The sequence below is a fragment of the Protopterus annectens genome, chromosome 1.part1, assembly GCF_019279795.1.
Source record: "Protopterus annectens isolate FY-2018-M chromosome 1.part1, PAN1.0, whole genome shotgun sequence".
NCBI classification, from domain to species: Eukaryota; Metazoa; Chordata; order Ceratodontiformes; family Protopteridae; genus Protopterus; species Protopterus annectens.
In genome coordinates this window covers 834,567,345-834,588,315 of record NC_056726.1, presented here as the reverse complement: position 1 = coordinate 834,588,315, position 20,971 = coordinate 834,567,345, and the positions used below count along the sequence as shown (strand labels likewise).

Here is a 20,971-nt window from a genome sequence, read left to right as displayed (position 1 = left end):
GCTTCCACCTTTGTAGGTCTTGGCATATGATAGACCATGATTTTAGCAAATTATTTTGAAGCATAGAGGCTTGATTGTGTTCAAAGTTAATGCCAAGGTATTTGAGACTATATGAGATGTGAAAGGAAGATTCAGGAAAAAGGTTTATTTTATTGGGAGAATATGTGATTTTTTATTGCTGTCTTGGTACCCAGAGGCCTTAGAAAAAACAGTAATTGCTTTTAAAATGTTTGGCAGATCTGTGTTAGGAAATTGAAAGTAAAGACTTAAGTCATCGGCAAAGGCCGATAGTGCTACTTGTGTGTTGAGAATTGTAGGTATGGTATGGTGTGTATTTTGAGTAAGATATAAGAAAAATGGTTCAATAAATAGATTGAAGAGAAAGGGAGAAAGTGGACAGCCTTGTCTTGTACCATTAGTGATCTGGATGGAATTAGATCTTTTTTTATTTATATATAGATACGTGCATGAGTTTGAATAGAGAATTCTGATCATATCTAAAAAAGTTGTGGGTATATTAAAATGTGATAACGTGGAGAACAGAAAGTCCCAGTTTACCCTGTCAAATGCTTTCGATGCATCTAAGGTCAAGGCATATAACAGGTTTTTCTCTTTTTTAGTAAACTGGATAAGAGAGTCCAGTGTTAGTGTATTATCCCATGTATGTCTGTTGGACATAAACCCAGCTTGATCTGGTGATAGTAAATGTGGTAATACCTGTTTAAGTCTGTTAGCTAAGATGGCAGAGAAAATTTTGATATAGGTCTGCCCTATCATTACTCATAGTTGGCATTTCTTCTGGACAAGGATATCAGTAACTGCCTGTTCATCTTCACTTTGCTGTTTGGGGAAACAATTTAGTTCAAGTTTTCATGCAGCCGCTTCCCCCAACAATCAAAATCCTGCAGTGGGTGTATATATACACTGGTGAGAGAAACAGCATCTGAAAATGTATTAAATTCACCATCCAAACTGTGATATTAGGCACTTGTATGAACTCATATTAGACACACTTAAGAACCCAACCAACAGGACAATAGCAGCCATTATAACTCAAGCATGCATCTGCAATGCACGCAAGACAGGGAGAGGGTTTCTCAAATTGCCCCTGTTCCTAAAAGTAATGTGAAGTTTTTGGGTCGTTGTAAGGAAGTAGAATAACAGTTGGAAGTGTTTCATGTACTTGGATTTGTGGAGATATGCACATATCATAACTGCGAAAATCTGGTTGCGATAATACGTAAGTACCATGATTTTTAACATTACAAGGGCCCTATCTACTCACAAATAAGACAGCAACATGATAGTGGTCCATATGGGAGTGAATGACTTGAGAGTTAAAACTTAAGGGAGACGGAGACAAATATGTCAGAATATTCCCTACATGTTACAAAGGCAGCTAAACCACTGGTCGTAGTGAAATCCTTCCCTCACATTGAATGATACCTAGATACCAAAAAGATAATTGGTGTCAATAACTGGTTAAATAGCTGGTGTCATTCCACTGGGATTCAGAATGTGTTATGTGACAAGATGCTTGACAGTCCAGCTAGCTACACTATCACCTGTACCTCTTGTTCCAACACTTCTGTATATGACTAGAGCTTTTCTTGCCTCAAGTGCCTTTTTATCCAGAGTCCAGTATAACTAACATCAGTCCCAAAATTGCATCTTATTAAGGTAACTGTTCTCAATGCCAGAACTTTAAATAATAAATTGTCTGATCTTGAGGTACTCCTGCATTTGGAAAACTTCCAAGTTTGCTTAGTTATAGATACTTGGTTTAAATGTAAAGAGAACACTCTCTCTATACCTGAATTTTATGCTTTTCACAACTTCAGACTAAAGGTATCTGTGGTGGAGTTCCCATATTTGTCAAGGAACATAGTACCGCCAAGCAGGTCCATATGGATACACAAACAAAGCTGAGATCATTATAGATAGCATTAATTATTATCTGAAGGCTTGCTACAGAACACTCTCTTTACCCCCTGATTACCATGTAAGATTTCTTACTGAGTAAATGATTTCTGTATTAGCACAGACTCCATTCTTTTGGGTGTCTTCAGCTACTCCAACAAACTGGGCAACTATACCTTCAATATAGTATATGCCTCAAAATTCATAGACTTAACTCCTTTTAGCAGTTGGTAAACAAACCAACTACATGGAATAGCATTCTTAACCTGATTCTTACAAATATGGCTGCATCTTGCACCACTCCTCTGGTAATCTGGCATAGCCTTCCCCAGAGAAGTCTGACCACAAACTTGTGACTGCCTTCTTTAAACTCCCACTGGCTCTACACAGCAAACACAACTGAATTTAAAGATTACAAAAATAACAACCTAGGATGAAATATAAAAAATCACTTTTGACTGTACAACCCCAGACTCTAAAAGAAGTATCATGGGAAACTCAAACATAAACCATCCTGGTGGTCTGTTGCTATAAATAAATTCTTCAACAAAAGAATAATACCCCTTAAATTATATAGCAGATATAACACCCCCACTTTTAAAGAAAAATATCAAATGAATTAGAAAATCTTAAAAACACAATTAGGTCAACTAAATGAGCCCATGAGCCTGGGCGGATTTCTGAAGCCAAAGATAATTATAAATCCTTCTGTATCTATGTTAGAAAACTGAGAAACAATACGATATTGCTCTGAACCTATTGAAAATATTGCCTGCTAGTCTGACAAACACCAATAGGCAATGTGAATATCCTTGCAGACAAATTCAGTGCCAAAATTACCCTCAAGACTTCGAACCAAAGCCTTAAAATACTTTTAATCCTTTAAAAATAATTTATTGAAAGTGGTAAACAAGATACAACATATTTCTTTCATGGGACCTGACAATATACTTAGTTGCTTAATTAATAGTGTTAAACATGCCCTTAAAGACCAACTCCTTAAACTAATTAACTAATTAATCTAAGTTTATATATTGTGAGCAAAAGTAATGTAAGATATATAATCACAGCGGAGCGACCATGAAGCACAGAGCCTCTGAATCCTTTAAACATATACTATATATTTATTGTAAAATGATTAGAACGGTGAGCGCTTTCGCATTTAAGCTTCATCAGACCTTGAAATGAACAGGCAAAGACACTTCATTTATAAAATTTAAAACACAACATCCAATCAGAATGTTAACTCAGTTGAAATGCTAATACATTCTTAAAAGCACAATATACAATAAACATACAAGAAAGGAAAACATTTCTTAAAAACTGAATATCTAATAAAAACTTGTCAATATAAATGTATAAGAAATAAAACAGTGTATATCTCTACATAAATGTATAGAAATATGTATATATAGAAATGTGTATATAAAAAATGTGCATCAAACATGAATTGTTATTTCTGAATTCTTCTTTTCTTTAACATGGGCTTAATGGAAGCCCTCTCATTGAGCCCACTACCCCTGTCTGCTCTCAGAATAATAATCCAGTTTGTTTCTCTGTACTCTGTATGATTGCTGACGTCACCTCCTCTGATAGTGGGTATAATGTTCTCAATAACCCTGAATATGAATGAATGTGTCTCACCAACTTGCATGATGTGCTTGGAAAGGGAATTGTGTTCAGATCTCTTCTTAATATGGTACACATGTTCTCTAATCCTATCATGCAAGACCCTGTTGGTCTTCCCCACATAAAATGAGCTGCAAGTGACACATTCCACTAGGTAGACTACATTAGTAGTTCTACAATTAGCATTGGCATGAAACACAAAGTCCCTATGTAAGTCAGGGTGATAAAAAATACTAGAAGTATTAATCAAGGAGCAAAAATTACAGCCACCACATGGTAGGGTAATTCCTACATCACTATACATATTACTATTGCCCCTTTCATAACAAAGTAGCCTCTTTAAATTCTTTCTATTTTTATAAATAAACTTGGGTCTATTACCTACAATCTCACTGATTTCTGAATCAACTTGTAAAATAGACCAATTCTCAGAGAAAACTTCAACCAACTGCTTATTATCCCCAGTATAATAAAGGGGTATCCTAATATGGCCATTGTTCCCAATAGGGTCTTGTGGCACCCTCCTCAGAGTCTCACATATTGGTCCAAAATACGGAGCTGCAGAGCTCTCTCTCTCACCTTTCCAAATCTGACCAATTCTTACTAATCTCATCATGTCTATACCCTCTCTCCAATAATCTGTCCTCTAGGTTCTTAATCTCATTCTCAAAGCCATCTGATGTGGGATTCAACCTGGATGCCCTCATACCTTGGCCTTTTATTAAATTCCAAAACACATATCCTGGATGCATACTCGATCTAAATAGGAGTACATTCCTATAACATGTTTTACGGAAAACGCCAGTATTAATCAGGGAATCATGTAACTTTCTCAGTTATTTTTAAGTGTAATAGGAATTGTAAATAAGTGCTGCTGTTCTTTTTCCCTTCTTTCTCCCTTATTTCTTTCTTCTTGTTCAGTTTTAAGAAATGTAGGCACTGCAAAAAAAAATGCCTGGTTAAAAGAGCATGACAAAAGAAAATTTAATATGCTTTTTTCTCATTCTTGCATGAGGGAATAACTGAATTAAGGACTTTAGATCACTTTAATAATAGGTTTTGAGAGAAAGAAGGTAAATGAAAATCAGTAGTGAATATTATGAGTTTTTTTCTAGCAAATGACTGTATGCTGTATTGCACCTCATGTCTCCATGGAAACAATCTGATAAAGAGGAATTGCCTGTCTGGTTTTCATGTCTCCACGGAAACAATCTGATAATGAGAAATTGGCTGTCTGGTTTTCATGTCTCCATGGAGACACTTTGATAAAGAGAAATTGGTTACAGTCTGGTGGGGAGTGATTGGCTAGGGGAAAAAAAGTGAAACTGGCTAGGAGATAATATTCTCTGAAAGTATTCAAGGGTTTTCCCAGCTGGGAGAGCTATGAAGATAAGACAAAAAGAGTTAGCACTTGGTAGAAGCACATGCTGCACCATAAGTCTTAGCATGGATAACCTTTCTTTCAGGTTAACTCAAGTCTCTGAGTGTGGCTGTCAGTTTGGGACATTTGTTCCTACTATGTGGGTAAAACTTCAATATTTGTGTGGTAGTATTAAATTAATATGCTGTAGGGGTTATTGGGGTTTTGTTTGTTTTTTTTTTTTTTTTTTTTGGAGGGCTTTCAATAAAACAAAACATTTTGTAAGACATGACATAGGCTCAAATGGATATGACAAGAAACAACTATATAAAAGTTCAACCTGCCAAACAGTGTATGCATGTAACACAAAAGCTGGAACTAGACATTTAACAAAAAAGCTGTTATACATAAAAGGTGGAAATAAGAAGTTTTTAATACAATGATGCTTTCTATAATGTCTTTAAACATCAATGGTCTCACAGATAAATGAAAAAAAAGAAAGAATAGTGAACTATATTAAAATGTAGGGTGCAAATAGTTATATTACAGGAGACACCTTGGAAAAGCTGAATATATAAATTTGATAAAGGAAGGTTTCAGAATGGTTATTCAGTGGAATATCTGGGACAAAAGAAGGAATACTTACATTAATTGCAAAAGGAGCTTCAATAATCATAGAAGAGGATAAGAAAGATAATAATGGCAGATTTGTAGTGTAAAGGGACTACTGGCAAGGGACAAGGATTACTCTTGCATGTATTTATATTCCAACTAAAACTGCTATAATGAAGCTTAAGAAAACTCTGGGAGAAATCATTTTTTAGCAAGAAATATTACTTATTGATGGGGAATGGAATTTGATTTGCAGCAGTGAAAATGTGTCTGTGGGACACAGAAGGGAATGTATAGCAATGGAGGGTAGATTTTTGAAGAAATTTATGAAACTATTTGGCATGGGAGATGTGAATTCAGTAATAGGAGTTCAGAGTGAATTTACATATGATTCTCCAAGATATAAAAACTGGGCTAGGCTAGACAGAATTTACATTTCACAGGAACATGTCCATTTAATTGAAGGTCTTGATACACACCCAATAAGTATTTCAGAACATGCACCAATAATAGCTAAAATAAAAACACAGGTTAATTAAATAAAAATGAGACACTGGCACTTTCCCACCTATCTGTTGAAAAGAGAGGAATTTAAGGACTGGGTAGTAGAGATTATTCAGGAGCTATTTGCAAGAATAAAACTTACTTCTGAAAATATAGCTAGGAAGTGGGATAAAAATTAAAGTGGAGTTTAAAAATAGGTTGGAAATAAAATAAAGGGAGCTATGGTTATGAAGTAACAAGAATTATTTAGAGGGACTGACAAATGTTAAAATATTGTCAAATAGGAGGACTCTAACAGAACAAGAAGAAGATCAACTTCAGAATGCTAAGCAGAAAATAAGTGATTACCTCAATAATATGCATGAGTTTAGAAAAACTGCAATTAAGCAACTGTTTTCTGATAATAACACTAGAGAACAAAAGCTTTTATCACAACGACTCAGGCAAGAGAAGTAGAAAGGACTGTCGCCAAGCTTAGGGAGCCTATAACAAGGAATGTAACAAGATATTCAATAAAGGCAAAAAAAAGGAGAACCTGTAGAGGTATTAGAAATATTTCAGAAATTCTATTAAAGTCTATATAAATCAGAGAAATATGGAAATCAAGAAAAGATACAAATAGAAATGTTTATGGAAGAATTAAATATGCCAACGTTAGAGGTAGATGAGGCACCATTACTAACGGTTAGGATAGGAGGTGATAAAATAAAAATTGTGTTGTATAATCAATCTACAAGAAAATCCCTAGGAATAGATGGTAGTCCTGTGGAAGTCTGAAAGCTAGAAGGGAAAAACTGATAAAGATCTGGAAAGTTTTGTTTAACAGTATTTTAAGAGGAGGAGAAGTGCCAACATCCTGGCAGAAAGCAGTGGTAGCTGTAATACCTAAAAAGGGTAAAAAGCCGTAAGTTCTAGCTTCATACAGACCCATTTCAATCCCAAACCATGATTATTTTTATTTTATTTTATTTATCATTTGTTGACAGGGAAAGTCTGACTAGGACAGAGTCTATTTTCATCGGAGGCCCTGGGAGAAATGCTCCAGACGCATATCGTTGGATTGTGGGAGGAAACCAGAGTACCTGGAGTAAACCCATGCAAATGCAGAGAGAACAAGCAAACTCTGCACAGAAGGCACCCCAGCCAAGAATCGAACCAGAGAACTTCTTGCTGTGAAGTGACAAAGTTAACCGCTGCACCACTGCGCCACCCATTATAAAGTGTTCATGTCTATAATGGCTAAAAGAATGGCAAATTAATGCCAAAATTGCTAGAAATGTATTAATGTGGTTTTGTGGAGGGGAGACAAACATTTGACAACATTAATAGTACATTGATGATCCAGAGGGAAGCAGAATGTAAGAAAATACCACTGTTGTTGGTGGGTCTTGATACAGAGAAAGCATTTGACAGAGTAAGCTTGGACTTTATCAGCAAGGCAATGTAAGCATTTGCATTCCTTGATAACATTATAAGGTTGATTAGGAGGATATATGAGGCACCAGAGGTGAAAATTAAAGTGAGTGGGGTCCTCTCTGATAATTTCTGCTTGAGCAGAGGAACCAAGCACGGGTGTCCTCTCTCCCCTTTGTTATTTACATTATATACAGAACCACTGGCAAAGAAAATAAGGGACTCAGAAATTCAAGGATATAATTCATATGGTAGTCAAGAAAAGCTGTCTCTATTTGCAGATGATATTATGTTATACCCGACAAATCCAGAAAGGGACATTAGAGTGTTGTGGAACATTTTGAGACAGTTTTAAATCTTTGTGGGATCCAAAATGAATGCAGCTAAAACAAAGGCAATAGTGGAAATTATGTACCCACACACATCAATTAGTTCAGCAATATCCATAATTATGGGGACGCAATAAACTGAAGTATTTAGAAATATGGATTAAAAATGATTTTCGTGTGGTAGCTAAGGATATGTGGGAAGAGACTAAACTAAAGATAATACAAAAACTGAGAAAATGGAAGCTCTATTATATGGATATTGACAGTAAGATACAAGCAGTTAACATTTTTAGTCCCTTTAGTCTTACACACAGGTCAGGCATATTTGTATTATCCAGAGGACAAGTTGTGCATAGCAATTAATAAAGAGCTGAAGGATTTTATCTGGGAAGGGAAGATGGGATGTCAAGCAGGGTAAGCAGATTCTTCCAATAGAACAAGGCAGACTGGAATTACCCAATTTGAATGGGTATTTCAAAATAAACACAGCTAAGAGTCCTATACATAGCACTAGCAGAAAAAGTATAATTCAAAGTGGAAAGAGTTGATGATGAAACAGAAGGGAAATTCAAGAAATAAGGAGAGACTGGGATTTTGGATGCAGACCTTTAAGGAGAATAACAAAAATCATTCAAAACATTACATTCATAAAGTAGCAGAAAGTATTCTAAGAAATAAGCCAACAAAGGAATCGAGAAAGGAGATTTGGCCAATATGGATGACTGCAATTAGGGATACAGACAATAGGCAAGACAGGGCTGGAATTTATTGGAGAAAACCAGCAAAGGAACCAAGGTATTGGGAGCAAATAACTAGAGAGGGAAGGGTAATATAATGGGAAGACGCCAAGTATTTATTTGGACTGCAGGTTAGAGACTGCCTTCTCTATCAAGGATTGACATCAATCCTTGATACTCTGATATCAATCCTTCCCGATCAAGTATATGCAGAGAGAAAGAAATTGGGGGGGGGTCCTAAGCAAAAGACCAGCACTGGTAGAGTTTTTGGTAGAATCTAGAACGGAAGTTGCCATTAAAAAGGAAATAATTAGTAGAGCATATAAAATAATGCATGATAACTATAAGAATCAATCACAGGGGGTTAGAAAGGATTGGGAAAAGAGATTGGATAAGCAATTCACAAAGAAACAATGGGAGATGTATGCCTCCCAAATATGCAACAAAGTCTAGAAGATTTAGGATCATTGCTTGGAAGTGTTTACATGGGTATTTTTATACCCCAAGTGGACTCCAAAGAATTTTTCCTCAGGTAGACAGCAAATGTTGGACATGTGATAGGGAAGAAAGATGTAACTGGGAACATATTTTCTGGGAGTGTAATGAGTTGGCAGACTTTAAAGATTCCCTGCAGACTTCTTTGTCAGAGATACTGGGTGAGCAAATTGGTGTAACTAAGGAAATTATTTTTTGAGCTAGGATTCAAAATCAGAATTGCCTAGACATAGTAAGACCTTACTGATTCTAATTATGGTGGCTGCCAAAAAGCATTTACTAGAAAATGGAAATCACATTTAAACCAACTTTACTCGAAGTGGTGACTATAGTAACAGAGTTAAAATAACTGGAATTGGGATCTTTAGAAAAGGGTAAGAGCAAATTACATAGGTTAAAAAATGAGACGTGGGAACAATACATGCAGATGATGAACAAGGTTTAAAAGAAGGCAGAATTTGAATGAGCAATGTAATGTTTGACTGACGACTGGATTTATTACAAGTGACGTATAATGTTTGCAACAACAATTCTGTCATCCTGCTATGTAATGTATAATATTTGCAACTAGAATTCTGTCAGGATGGTTTGTTTTCATTTATATAAATGTAAGATTGCCTATGTCATATGTGATAATTTAATACAGATGGTTCTTGTTTTAAAAAAATAAAACATATAATGATGAAAAAAATGAACATGTTGGAAAAGTTAAATATTCCTAGCAGCATCAGTATAAATAGGATGTTAAATAAACAAAATAAACAATCTTATGAAATTAGTTAGATACATATGATGTGAGCACTTGCTCATTGTTGTCCCTTTGTTTGTTATAGCATGTTATGTGCCATAGGGCATATTTACTATCTTGTGTTTGTGTGTTGACCATAAATCACAAATAAAATCTGGAGATAGGGTTTACTGCAAGATTTTTGAATCTACTTGGAAGAACTGCTGTTAATATCTTCCTATCTAGGTTTACAAGGGAAATGTAGCTATAATTTATAAATAAGGAAGGATTTGTTTTTGGGTTTCAATATGAAAATAATCGTGGACTCATTTAAATGTAAATCATGACTCCCGTATTCTTGAATGTGATTAAGAAATGCAAACAGTATTTGGCCAATCTTGTGATTAATAGTCTTATAAAACAATACTGTGAAACCATATGGGTCAGGGGTTTTAACCAGTCATGAACCTATTATATTTTGCCCTGACCTATTTATCTCTAACTCACACAATACAATACATAAAAAACAGTTATTGTAATGTTGTGACACAAGGGTGGCTCAGCCACAGACCCTGGTAACTATAGTCTCAGTGCACTGTGTTTGAAGGCCATCCTAAATGCAATGCTGTTGAATATGAGCTGTCTCACAAGTGATGCATTTTGTTGGATTGTGATGGTAGATCTGCTGCAGTTGTAAGAGTTTTTTCTTTCCATTGGATTTTCTGATTCATCTTGGGATTTTGGATTATGTAAAACAGCTCTGCATGGCTTAGTAGCCAGATTTTATACTGGTTGCAGTGGGCTGACTTTTGGAGCAGGTCCAGTAAGGTTCCTCCTTCTACATGGTAATTTAGGTTTAAAGAGCTCAAGCCCACTGCTGCATCTAGGATGTATTGCACTACCATGGCCAGCTATTTCTGTTGGATTTCCTCTTGATGTCACATATTAGTATGTTGTTCCATCAATATCTTGTTTCTAGATCAGTATGCTTCTGTTGACATATTGGTGAGTGATCTGAAGTTATCCTCCAGTAGTGATGGTAAGTGTTCTACTTCCCTGTTCTCATGTTCATTTCATCCATCTTCTCAATGAATTCCACAGCTACATTAATAGAAATACATTTATTATCTAGTGGTTACAAATAGTTGCTTAAAAGTTCCCATAATAAGTTTAATGTGTTCCACTGCTCATCTTCAATTAATGAAGGACTGTTTCATCATGGGGATGTAGGATTGTCCCTGCGGGAAGGAAGGGTAAGTTTTTTTTTTTTGAAGTGCTATGTTCAAGCTGGCAGCAATGAGTTCTTCATTCTTTAATGTTAATGCATCTTCTTTCTGCTTCGTGAGATACGTCTGGCAAAACCACCAGTGAAGATGGGTACATATCAGACCTTACCACGCCTTTTTTTTTAATAGTGACCACCTTGGCCTTGTACTTTTGTTTTCCACTCCTTTGCATACCTGGTATGAATTGGTTTTGTTTGCCATGAAGAGGACTAAACACTGACTGGATTCATGTAATGGATCCAATTAGGCTTCCCCTAGGTATGGACGAACATTTAGTTTAAGTATGAAGCTGAGCTCCTTTTTATCATCATTTTCATGCACTTTTATTTATAAGTTTGCCTGTGTAGTTTCAGGGAGCTGCTTAACCATCTGCAGCCATTCTGATCTGCACTTCTCACCTTAATTAAACAGCTCAACCCTCAACAGGACAGGGACATAGGATCACAAGTTGACTGCGACCCTAACTTTGACCACCATATGTCCACTGTAGTAAGGAAAGCTTTCTATGTAGCACACTTGAATAGTAAAGACATTGCCTTAAGAGCAAAAGAAGTTATAACCCCCCCCCCATATACGGTACTTATCCGGCCCATAATTGAGTATAACGCCCCATTTGACATGTACCATACTAAGCACCTACAAGAATTATAAAGACCTCAGAGGTTTCTAACAAAGAAGATCAAGGGGCTCCAGCATATGCCTTACACAGACTGACTAAAGTCCCTGTCGCTAAACTCCATATCGTATACACTTCTTAGGGGAGATTTATGCCTGGCCTACAGAGCAATCCAAGACCAAAACGTTATGAAGTTGCTGCATATCCATGAATCAAACAAGACTAGTGCTACCCATTCCAGGGACCTAAATATGGCCTGCGACTTAAATAGGACATGTTGGAGGGACAGATTTATCTCCCAGCGACTGCTGCATCTTTGGAACAAGCTACCAATTCATGTGAGACAGAGCACCTTTATGACACTGTTAAACAGGAAACTGGACGAGTGGATGGGGTACTATAAATTCTTAATAACCAAAAAAAACACCAATGTTGCGAGTCCTCAGTAAAATTTAATGAAATATTGTTAAGAGCTTTCATCAACAAGTATGACTTCTTCAGAACAAGAAACAATCAAACATAACAAGTTTATATACACAAAACCAGTCAGCCATTGGTTCAAATCTACCCAATATTTTCAAAAAGGAGTTCTCAGCTCATGAATATTATGGTTTTGTGTATTTAAACTTGTTATGTTTGATTGTTTCTTGTTCTGAAGAAGTCATACTTGTTGATGAAAGCGCTTAACAATATTTAATTAAATTTTACTGAGGACTCGTAACATTGGTGTTTTTTTTTGGTTATTTAGTTCTTTTCAGAGCACCAATTGCACCATCCTTTTGGACTTTGTGTACTATAAATTCTTGCCAGGGATAGCACCCACAGCTCTCCTGGACATGGGCAGTCATCACTAAGTTCAGTCTTGAGTATTGACTAGCATTTCTATGGTATTACATTGGGATGAAACAGTTAGGCTTTAAATGACTTCCAGGTTAATAGCCTAGTAATCTCCTATGATCCTATGACTAGTCTAATTAGTCTCATATGCAAAGTCATAGGAAATAATTATCATGGAAATGATTAACAATGACATAGGAAACCTTCAGATATTGCACCCAACCCAGTTTGGTTTCATCAAAGGCAGATCATGCCTACTAAATATGGTGTATTGTTGTGAGGTCATCCATGCAATGGATGACGGCAAAACGATGCATGCTGCCTATCTTGACATAGCTATTTGATAAAATACCCCATTCAGGCATTGTAAATAAACTCATGGAATTGGGCATAAACCCCTATGCAACTTGCTGGATAGCCATCTGGGTCACAGACAGGACCTGGGAAGTTAGGATTGAAGAGACCACCTCCACAAAGCGGACGGTCACCAGTGGAGTCCCTCAGGGCTCTGTGCTGTGTTCACTCCTCTTTGGCATCAATTTTTGGAAGTCAAGGCCAATGTCAAAGGCATCTGGCTTACTAAGTTTGCAGATGACTGCAAGCTATGAGCAATCATAGAAACCCTCCATAATACCAACATCTTACAAGAAGGTCTAGCACAGACAAATGACTGGTGCCAAAGTCACTGCTTAAAACTCATTGCCAACAAATGCATAATAGTACCTTTTGGAAAATCGGCCCCCAAAGAAAACTACCTCATTGATAAAACACCCTTAAAGTTAGATATAGTAACTGGAAATTTGGGAAATCGTGTAGATAGTACACTGGCTTTCAACCAACATGTGTCTAAGATGGTAAGAAAATCATTCTATTTCACTCAGCTTATAAGTAAGGGAATGGCATCTAGGTCCAGGGAATTCACTGTGCCACTTTACTCAGCCATCATTGAATATAATGCCCCCTTCAGTATGTACCTGACCAGGTACATGCAACAACTGGAATGACCTCAGAGGTTCTTCACAAAAAGTATATAAGGCATAAACACAATATTTTAAGACATAGGCAAGCACTAACATTCACGAAAAGAAAAGAAAACAAATCATATTAACATTTTCCCACTTACATATATCATACATCACATATCTTTCTTTTCTTGAAACTATTATTGGTCTAAGATTCCATAAATTGGTGAATAACTGGCTTCCCTTAAACCTCTCTCCTCCTCTTCCTCCAGAACATTATTCTTCATGTATTGTTTCCACAAATTCTATTTATTTCCATGTAATTTGCTTCTTCCATTTTTTTAAAGATCATCCTTCCAGTTCTTAACTGCTGAGAAACTATTTATGCCTGGCATATAAGGCATCCTTGGATCCTGCTCTGATGGACATTTCATATATTTGCAAAATGAACAGCACACAGCTACTAGATCTAAGGATTTAAATTTGCTTGTGACTTAAATAGGACATGATGGATAAACAAGTATGTAACTTAGAGAATCCCCATTCTCTGATATGCACTCCCCATCCATGTGAAGCACAACCCTTCCCTAATCCTATTCAAGCACAATGTGGACCAGTGAATGGTAAATCAGAAATTCACCCGACCCCTGGCCCAACACCTATGTCTCTGATGGGCAGAGGAAGGCATTAGGTTGCGCCGTAAATAATATACACCTCCTAAAATAACTTCTAAGGCAAAATAACTCATGAGATATATTTAGGTCCATGGCTAGGCTTATAAAGGCCCCAGTGATCGTCATCCTAATATACACCTAAGATATGAGAAGTATGCTTGAAGATTCTATACAGTGTTTCTCAATAATTCTGTTGACAACCCCATGCTCTTATATCCAATGTTCATTTTGGTTATTGTGTTCTTGTTGTATTGTAAATATGCATATATTAATAATTCAATAAAAAGTTTTTTGAAAAAAAAATAATTCTGTTGGCAAGGGGGAGATGATTCCCCCTTAACCATACTATGCTTTCTAAAACTAGCCAAGAACGGTTAGGGTATCTCACCCCTTACAAACGGAATTGAAATGAATGACTGATCACGATACAAAAACACAAAACAAAATAAAACAAACAAAAAAAAAACAATGCATTGAGCATGCACTCAGTAATCTCAAAAACAGTTTAGGGGAGATAGCAGGTAGTGTAGGTTGTTTCTGATTCTAGTACACATACCTCTCAACTGTCCCTAATTTTGACTTAAAATTTAGCTTTGCCTCTCTTAATCTCGCCTAAAAATGTTGACTTCTTTTACTACAGAAAAACATGTTAATTCACATTTTCTTATTTTGACTATCAACTTTATAATACTAATATTTTAAGTGTCCAAGACTGTGTCTGAATTTGTCCCCGATTTTGTTGAGAGATCTGTCCCTAATTCGTTGGCATACCTCTCAAGTGTACCTCATTACGTGGAACGTACCTCATTTGGGGTCTTAAAAACTTCATGTTCCTCGAAGTTCCTCAAAGTTCCACATTGAAAGAGTCTGTCACACATTGTGTTAGGAATTTTTTTAAGTGAAATCCATGGTAAACAGAAATTAATCATATTAATTCATTAAAGGATCTTATTTATAAATAAAACCAGCATATTTTAACCATCTTATTTGAAGTTGTTAGTAACCATTAGTATGTGTTCAACATTTTGCCCATTTGTTCCACATTATGAAGGCGAGTGTTCCTCACCTGGAGATGGAAGGTTGAGAGCGATTAGTAAGTACTTTTTCGTATGAATCTGTTGCAACATAACAATCCATGCTCCTTTCTATAAATGTTTATTTTAATGATACTGGCTCATTGAAATAAATGCTTCCACTAAAAACAAGTTAATAATAATTTTAAGTAAATATATATTCTTGAAAGTGTTACTGTCAGCTTATAAAACACGTCCTTGCTAACAAAGCCTACTGAGAACGTATTTGAACACTGACATTTTTAACTGTATTCTTATTTAGAACAAAGGGCTACTTCTTTAATTCCTCCAGACAGAGACACTCGTGAAAACCCCAAAATCTTGGTGGTGTTAGCAAAGGATTGTGGGCACTCGGATGTCGGTATTTAAGAACCTAAACATTTCTTTGCAGATTAGTAAGTAGAATTGGTCTGAAACTCTTTTTTTTATATACTCATAAATCCGTAGATATATTTTAATAAGTTAAGATATTTTAATAAGTATTGAAATGGTTTACAGTTGTAAATTGAGCACTGACAACATTTATGCTACTATCATTATTCGCCTTAGCGATCTTACTCTGACATGTTTTCCCCTTTTATAATGTTAGAACTAAAGGTTTTGACAGAGCTACCCACCCCTGACTTGCCGTTTAATTCCGGTGTTTATGCTTTACTGTCAACTGCGTATTAGCATGATAAAGTCGGCAGGAGCTCGTTAACAATACCGCTCCCCTCCCACTATAGGTTCAGTGTTTAGATTGGATTGGAGAGGTTGTCAGATCAGAGCAAGTGCAGTTGTTTTTGATCGGTTAATGTGAAGTTATTTACGTAAACTGTACCCCTGATTTGTGTTGCTGGGCAAGGAGCCGTGTTTGAGTACCACGTTATAATTATTCGCCTGCTGTTAACGAAAAAGTGCAGATTAGCTAGTTTGCGCTGAGAATACAAGGTTCTCACAAATTGTTTCTACCAGAGTTAGTGTTGCAACTGCTCTCTTATAGTTTTATTTATCATGACCCTTGAGGCATGAACTGCATTTGTGCAAAACGGTATTCCTTATCTAACACTGTAAAACAGAAGCATGACTAGACATCTAATTTAATGCATGGCAGAATGATGTTTCGTAGATGCATGTTAGCTATTTTTATCATGAAAAAATCTCAGTTGTGAACATTTATATGTAGGTAAACTGAACCCGTGTGCGCGTTGCGTGCATCTGTACACGACGCGTCGGTTAACTATTAGAAAACTAGTTGCTGATTTAGTAGGACTATATTTGCATAACTGCTAGCCATAGCCATCAAGGGTCTCCGGTTTTGGCTCAAAGTGTTTCTGTGCTCCTCATAAAACTGACGGATTGGGGGAGAAAGGGCAGTGGATTACCTAATATATAAGAGCAATAATTGGAGCTAGACTTATTTACGTTATGCACGTCGATTCACATTGTCTTAGTCTGTCAGCTTGAGTTAATAATAGTAATATTTTTAAAGAGTGTTGCCGATTGTCCATGATTATTTCAGGATTTCCTCCTAACACAAGAGGAAAGCGGTTTAGAGCCATGCTGCGAACATGTCAACTTTATGTAAATACTGTCATTCCCATCACGTGAGCAAGCATTTTAGAGGGAATACACGTGTGTGTATGTATATGTGTACAGGCACACGAACACACACACACACACACACACATATATATATATATATACACACACACACACATATATATATATATATATATATATATACACACACACACACACACACACATATAATATATATATTATAATAGGTACCTACTTGGGATCAACAGTTCAGAGTAATGGCGAGTGTAGAAGAGAGGTGAAGAAGGGAGTACAAGCAGGGTGGAGAAGTGTCAGGAGTGATTTGTGACAGACTAGTACCAGTAAGACTGAAAGGGAAGGTCGACCAGCTATGTTAAATGGGTTGGAGACAGTGGCATTGACAAAAAGGCAGGAGTCAGAGCTCGACATGGCAGAGTTAAAGATGTTAAGATTTGCACTGGGTGTGACGAGGGTGGAAAGGATTAGGAATAAGTATATTAGAGGGTCAGCCCAGTCTGGACGGTTTAGAGACCAAGCCAGAGAGGCAAGATTGTGTTGGTTTGGACATGTGCTGAGGAGGGTTGCAGGGTATATTGGGAAAAGGATAGTAAGGATGGAGCTGCTAGGTAAGAGGAAAAGAGGAAGGCATAAGATAAGGTTTATGGATATGATGAGAGAGGACATGCAGGTGTTTGGTGTGACAGAACAAGATGCAGAGGACAGGCAGAAATGGAAACAGATGATCCTCTATGGCGACTCCTAAAGGTAACACCCAAAAGAAGCAGGTACCTATATTTAACTGTTGTGCTGAGATAGGAGAGGTTGTTTCTGATGAAGGTCTGTCAATAAAGAACGAAAGTGCTAAGAATTATGACTGGCAGAGTTGTTTTTCCCATATTTGAATAAGTGGTGATGTTTTTATAGTTTTTTGAATCTTCTTGTGGTTTTGGTGTTAATTTTGAGTTTTAAAGTTTCCGATTTAATATGGAAGAACAAGGACGGGTCATCAGCTGCAGTGATAACCCAAGTTTCTTGGATATATCTACCTACAGTATACCTAATGAAATGTTGAAAGTTAAGTCCTTTTTGGAAGCGGTTGGAAAGGCACAAGCTACAGTACGATGTTTTGAAAATGCGGCCTCGCAGATGGGAAATTTCGAAATTGGAGTTTCTACACCAAGTGGTTCTGATGTTACCTTGGTTGATGACATCACTTCCTGCTAGCCCATGGAACAGTTGCTTTTGAAAAATTATGTTAACACATTTGCTGAAACCAGATGTCGATGCAGAAATTCTACATCAGTCCACACTCGAAGTACAGGGGATTCCATTTCTACCTGTTAAACTTGAAAGACTTATTATGACTTTTAAGAATATTGGATAAGATATTTATTATTTGGGGAAATGTATTCAGTTAGAGATTGTTCCTCTTGGTTTAAGAGTATATAAATTTTCCAATGGGATATCCAAAAATGAACAGATTTAATTAAGGTGTATAATGAAGCTGGTTTACAAGTCTTAAAGATACTGGTGGGTTATAATAAGAATAAGATGGATAATTAGTAAAGAGATATGAGGCCTAAATGTTTTTATCAAGCGACCCCCATTTTTTTGACTCTCTTAAATTTTTATGGGACAGTATTTCAGCAAAAAATTACCAGCATGTATCCACTTTGAACAGAAAAAGAAAAAAAAAAATAGCTAGAGTCACCAGTTTTTATGAGAAAGGAATTGCTTACATCCTTATAAACAGTCCGGCATCTAATGGAACCAGTAATTTTAACAAATTTGTCAATACGGGTGATGCTTTAGTTAACAACTGTAATTACACAATATTTGGTCTCATTGATTTTCCATCTTTATACAATAATAATAACAATAATCATTTTAATCAATTTAGTGGTCACAGTCTTGAAAATGAGAGAGAGAAGTGATTGCTGATGGGCAAAATTCTACCTAATGATGATAAATGGAAACCAAACCCGTATTACACATTTTTTAACCCGCAACCAAGAAATGGAAGAGGCAAGAACAGGCTTTTCAGATGAAGAGGGTGAGGCAGGAGTCAAGGAAGAAATCGACACTGTGTTATAAAAAGAAAGGACATTTTATTAACAGTTGTCAGATTTTTAACTTTAGCAATTATGAACTTTCTTTACCACATATTAATATTTTATGTAAAGAAGTGACATTTATTCCTACTCAGAGAGCCAATTTAGTAGCTGTATTGATTGTTGTTAGATTATTTACAAGGAAAGTTAAATTAAGTTATGCCTTAAGTGAAGTGAAGCAGATATGTGGTCAAGGTAAATCTTTTTCTTAAAAGGAAAAGTAATTACATCCCTTCCTTGGTTTCTACTTTAGATGCCTTTGTGTGAGCATGTGATAAAGACATTCAGTCTTTTATTAGTTAATAAAACTGAATATAAATGGTTTAGCATGTCCACTGATGAGAAAAATGCTTTAATTGAAATGAGTAACAACAGAAAAATATGTATTATGAAAGCTGACAAAGGCACTGGTATTGTTATAATGGACCAAGTCAAATACATTGAACAAACATTTAATGGATGAATTATGTTAAATTCTTTTTCTGTTAAAACTTTGTATTTTAATAAAAATATAGGAAAATTGATATATTTTATTCAATTTACTTGATCAGGGGTTTATTTCAAGGGTTTCTTACATTTGATGAATATAAATATATGTTTGTAAAACATCCCAGTATAGGTAAAATGTTTGGAATTCCCACATTGCATAAAAATGAACATGATCCTCCCTTTTCACCAATAGTGTCTTCACATAGAACTAAAACAGAGATAATTTCAGAATATTTAGAGGGTATTCTTAATCTCATTGTGCAAAAGACTGATTTTTTATTAAGGATTCTTGGATGCTTTTAAACGATTTATGTTTATATCCTGTTTCCCAGCTGATGTTTTAATGGTCAGGCACAGGCCTCAATCAATTAGTTCAGCAATATCCATATTTATGGCGATGCAATAAACTGAAGTATTTAGGAATATGGATTAAAAATGATTTTGGTGTGGTAGCTAAGGATATGTGGGAAGAGACTAAACTAAAGATAATACAAAAACTGAGAAAATGGAAGCTCTATTATATGGATATTGACAGTAAGATACAAGCAGTTAACATTTTTAGTCCCTTTAGTCTTACACACAGGTCAGGCATATTTGTATTATCCAGAGGACAAGTTGTGCATAGCAATTAATAAAGAGCTGAATGATTTTATCTGGGAAGGGAAGATGGGATGTCAAGCAGGGTAAGCAGATTCTTCCAATAGAACTAGACATCAAGTCACTATATACAAGTATTATTCATAGTAAAGGAGTTGATTTTGTAGGGAATATTTAAGCAAATATACTGAATACGATAAAATGAATACTATATGTATTCTGTTACAAATTGCTCTAATAATTTGTTTTCGGTTTTAATGATAAAATGTACCAGCAAATGCAAGGCATTGCTGTGGATGAAAATGGCAGCAGCATATGCCAGTTTGGTTCTTAGTTGCTGGGAAAAAGAAACTTTAATGAAATTGGATGGTTTTAAATTTACATCTTGATACAGAAAATTTATAAAGATGTTTTTTTTTATTTGGAGAGGCACAGTAGATGAATTGAAAATATTTTTAATGGAAGTCAACAAGAGTATAAGATTTGAATTTCCCCATGTTGATAAGGGTGAAAGTATTCACGTTTGCATCTTGAAATCACCCCAGACAAAAAAGATTTTGTTTTCATTCAACTTTTTTCAGAAAGAAGACATTTAGTAACAACTATTTAGATTTTTTTAGCTAGCATCCAAAAGTTATGAAGTTAAATATTGTCAGAGGTCAATTTATCAGGCAGTCAAGAATTATTAGTAAAGATGAGTTTTTTTAAGATGGAAAGTTACAAACTAAAAAGGATGTTTTTAGAACATACTTATCCAGAAGATATTATTAATAATATTACAGAAGAGGTTGATTATAATAGATACAATTTTTTTCCCATATTAAACCATTAAACCATGGTTTTATATGAAAAGTTGAAACTGAAGATTTGAATAAAAATTTTTATTACAATTTTCATTTACCTAGATATGAAAACTATTAAAACTGTTATTAATAATTGGAAAATTGTGCAAGGAAATCATGATATTAATCATATTTTTAATAAAAACAGATACTTTAAAGTATTTTTTTGAAAGAAGTAAAGATACAGATACTTAAGAGAAATATACTTTGTCTGAC

The 20,971-nt window shown here is 35.6% G+C and overlaps 1 protein-coding gene across 2 annotated transcripts in view; it reads left to right on the top strand.

Moving 5' to 3' along the window:
• The first annotated feature begins 15,459 nt into the window (after positions 1-15,459).
• LOC122807628 (t-SNARE domain-containing protein 1-like) overlaps positions 15,460-20,971 on the top strand; it is a 607,102-nt gene continuing 601,590 nt past the window's right edge. For both annotated transcript variants that reach the window (XM_044078556.1, XM_044078546.1), the window contains exon 1: positions 15,460-15,569. The gene's annotated coding sequence lies outside the window, so the exon portion shown is untranslated. The remainder of the gene's footprint in view (positions 15,570-20,971) is intronic.